We start from the raw sequence: 4557 nt of genomic DNA, 5'->3' as shown, positions 1-4557 counted from the left end.
ACAAGGAGGTAAAGATCAGTGAAAAAGTTGTGTTATAGAGAATATATATAAAAGTACATTTATATATATATCATTAATTGTAATACTTACTGTTACAAATACATTATATTGTTGTATACCTTTATAAATACTATTATAGATACTATTAAGAAGCTCTATACAAAAGAGTCCTTTCTCTGTATCTGGTACAAGTGTGCTGAATTCTATCATAAACTTTATGATGGAGAATACTTCTTTCACTTCAACCTATGGCATTCTTTCCCTTTCAATGAGTATTGATTTTGAGATCAAGCCTCCTAATGAGGGTGGAGGAGGACTCTCCCCTCGTCCTGGTGGTAGTCGAAGTGTTAGCCCTGCCCCTAGTCCTCTTCCAAGTCCTCCCACTCTCCAACATTAAAAGTAAGAAGAAAGAAATTATGATAAATTTGAATATTCAAACACTTATAGGAAGCACCTAGTAAGGTTGTTATGGCAACTGGTCAGCGTACTGTTGATGCCACACCCACAGCTATTATTAATCCAAGCCACATTCCATTGCATAATGAAGAAGATACTACTGTTCCAAAAGCCACACCCACTGCCAAACCCTTACTTCCAACAATAACTGTTGATTATATTACTACTAGTGGACCATCATGGCTTAAAAAATCCACATCAAAGTAAGTTGATCTCCTGTCTATTTATGAATAATATTTTCATTATATTTTGATCTTTTCTTTATAGTCTTGCGAATCTAATGTGGGTGGATCGCTAACCGGAGCTCCTAAAGCTTCCTCTGTCCTTCTACTCCCTCTCCAACTCCTCCCCAACCATCACCTGTTCCTGCAGAACTCCCATCACAAGATGAAGGATGGTTAGCTAAATAACTGGTTTACAATTATTTTTCTCTCTCTTTCTCTCTCAGGAATGTACTAGCTCTGTATGATTGTGCAGCAGATGATGATGATGAGCTTCATTTAAAAAGGGGAGATACCCTACTTGTTAAGAAGAAAATTAATTCAGAATGGTTTGCTATGTCAACTAGGTGATACCACAGGGATAGTACCAAACTAATTTTGTACAGAAATAACACAGTAGTTGGCAGATACATGGCTCCTAACTACATGTTACATAACTATAATGTATGAATTAAACTATTTTAATGAGTGTGGACTATATGTGATGTGTGTGTGTAATTGGTTTTTTGTAAATGTACCTGTACACATGTTTGACTGTGTGTGTGGACAATGTATGAATTTTAAGTGTATTTCTTTCAATTTACTTGGATTTTTAAATAAAAATGATTTGATTGCTACTTTTTTAAAATGATTAATTGTAATTTTATACAATTGCAGCTGTGATAAATTGTATCATTGATTTCAAAACAGTCATAGTTATGTTTTTAGTTTCTGACAACACCAGATGGTACAATATTATCTACTGCTCGAATAGTAGCTTTTTGCTACACATAGCTATGATATGATCCTATATGGTAATAAGTACATTTTATCAGATATAAAGTGCACCTGCTGTTGGTCAGAGTCTATGAATCTAGTTTACAAAAGGTGACCCCCACTAACCATTAGTAACCAGCAGTGCACTTCAGGTAAAGAATCTTTATTCTCTTATAAACTTGTGTTAAAGTAAGTACCAATATATTGTATTTATATAGAATATGATTTACAATATGGGATCACTTCTGTCAAAAACATTTTGTAATGGATTTATAAAAGGACAACTGTTAAACATCTTAAAAACAGCCTCTATGTATGTATGTATACAAAACTGTTTTTAGAGTATTTTAACAGTATTTTTTTCATAAATCATGTAACAAATGTTTTGACAGAAGTGGTCCCTTATTGCAAATTAGGTCACAATTACTATGTAGTGATCTTTGTATTTGATATTATCTTTTTTTCAGACAATTATGAAAGTGTTTCTTTGTCTCCTTTCTATTGTGGCTATTACACAAGCTGCATCTTTAAAATGCACACAGTGGTATGCCACAAAAAGGTTCTCTCGTAAAACATGAATGAGACCATTGCCTCATGCCATCCATTCAATGACAGTACAAGGCTTAAAAATGTTCAATCACATGCTACTGAGAACAATGTCATTCCCACGGTAATCTAGATCGTAGTGCACCAATGAAGGTTATCCCATATGCTCCAGCTATCCTGTTGGACATGACTTTTCAACTCACTCCATGAACTGATTGACAGGATCCTAAGTGAGATTGGAATCACATGATGGGTTGGGGCCAATGTGGTCTCCTGTAGAACGTATTGCTCACACATTCCACATGTGGGATTTTATGGCACAGTATTCACAAAGTCTACAAAGATCGTGTTGTCAAAGATCCCCATCTGACGCTGTCTGTGACTGTTTATGGATACTAGAAACAATGGTATCTACCAGGTATGTACATAGCTGCTATGCTATGATTTACAACTCAACATCTATGGTTGTAATGGTTTTAATTTCACATATACTGTAGGTAGAATAAATAGTATTGAGAAATGTATGTGTACTCAAAAGGAATCATTTTGAAGGACAGAAATCTTTGCTAACTTAGACTATTCTTTTTATCTTTATTATTTTAGGCTGTGAAATGGGTTTTGATCACTATGATGTTCACTATGATGTGGGCACACCTATCACTTTGTTGAATCGTCCTATCCCTAAGCTTAAAGATGCTGATTCATGGAAGATCTGGAAATATCGTATACTTTACTACTACGATAATGCAGCTCTCTATGATGCAGCTAACTTCCTCTACTGTGCTACTAAAGATTTCTAAAGATGTCTAAAATTTTTAGCAACAGTTTAATAGTTGCTTAGCTAATAGTGATGTGTGATTCTTTGATTTGTTGTTATTTTTGCTAAATGTTTTTTTCATTATTAACCTCAAATATGGCTGCTGTCAAGGCTTATAGAAAACTCAAAGGAGTTCTTCTTGATCTTAGTGGTACTCTCCATATAGAAGACACTCCAACACCACATGCAGTGGAAACTCTCCAAGTGTAAAATTGAAGTTGCTTCTAGTTAAAAAAAAGTTTAAATTATTACTGAGGGATCTCTGTCTTACATTGAAGATAACAAATGAAATGAACTATAATATTTTAATTGGTTTAGGCTAAGACAAAGTGGGTCTGCGTTTACGATTTATTACCAAACACAACAAAAGGCGTCAAAGTCAATCTCTTTAGCTCGCCTAACTCATATGGGTTTTCACAGTAGAAGCCAAGGAAGTCTTCACATCTCTCACTGCAGCTAAAACCTTAGTAGAAAAGAAAAAATTAAGACCAATACTATTTCTGAAGATTCAGTACTTGAAGATTTTGAGTCCAGGAGATTTGTATATAGGTTTACAGACATGTCAAGCTTTTTACCATGTGCCATATCTAAGACACTGAATTTTGCAATATATAAGAGAGATTGACTTCATATTTAATTCTTAGGGTCTACAAGGAGGAGATGAACCAGGGGGGGAAGGTCTGTTTTTGTTGTTGGACTAGCACCTAGCAAGTTTAACTATGATATGATGAATAGAGCTTTTAAGTAAGCTCATTTGTAGGCTGATGGCTTTATAGTTGACATATTTTTTTGTAGACTTCTTCTTAATGGTGGACCATTTTAATTGCTATTCATAAGTCACGCTATTATAAAACCTCTGATGGTTTTATCACTTGGTCCTGGAGCATTTGTGACTGGACTGGAATATGCCAGTGGACAACAGGCAACAGTAGTGGGCAAGCCTGAGCCTGCCTTTTATGAAAGTGTATTAAACAGACATGGGCTGTAATGCTAACTGAAACTGTGATGATAGGTGATGTATGTTCCTAATGTATATCTATAATATATTTAGATTGGTTATGAAACACTATTTAATATTGATTGTATGACTTTTTGTAGGATATTATTAATGATATTGAGGGAGCCAGAAAATAGGGATTAGTGGTATTCTTGTAAAAAAGGTTAGGTAACTCAGTATTAATTACACTATATTCACGCTAATGAAATTCCTAGGCAAATATCGTCATGGTGATGAATCCACTATTCCCCCCCACCCAACCAAAGGCAGTGTGTGATGATTTTGCTTTCAGCAATTGAAACTAATTCTAGAAAATCAACATTATACAATGAATACTACTAATAAAACATAATAAAAGATACAGAAGTAATTATTTATTCATAGAACGAGTATTTAATATATCTGGGAGCATTTTTCTATAACTGTTTCTTTCTAAGGATCATGTTTATACAGCTTTAGTTTCTCTACGTGATAAAATTGCAAGTTTACAAACGATAATGCTCATGTATACAATCCTCTTCTCCATAATAAATCCACAGAGAGAACACACCATTTTTGTCATAAATGTAGAGAGGGGGGTGGAGGTGTCATACCGCATTGTAGGTTTCCACTCCATTGCTACATCTACTTACTTTAGTTCCATTAACTGGGTTAATTATATAACCAGTGCTATTAGCTATAATATCAATGAAATCAAAATAAAGGAAGAGTCAGCAAATGAAGTGGCTAGTAACACACACCCCGGATCAAAGAGGTATGGACTT

General features: G+C 34.5%; 1 pseudogene; it reads left to right on the top strand.

The window, feature by feature from the left end:
- Positions 1-299: 299 nt before the first annotated feature.
- LOC121391385 lies at positions 300-2779 on the top strand (annotated as a pseudogene).
- The last annotated feature ends 1778 nt before the right edge of the window (positions 2780-4557 follow it).

This window comes from Gigantopelta aegis, unplaced genomic scaffold (genome assembly GCF_016097555.1).
Source record: "Gigantopelta aegis isolate Gae_Host unplaced genomic scaffold, Gae_host_genome ctg2266_pilon_pilon, whole genome shotgun sequence".
Lineage (NCBI taxonomy): Eukaryota > Metazoa > Mollusca > Gastropoda > Neomphalida > Peltospiridae > Gigantopelta > Gigantopelta aegis.
Note: the sequence above shows the minus strand (reverse complement) of the source record. Positions and strands in the feature narration are given on the sequence as shown.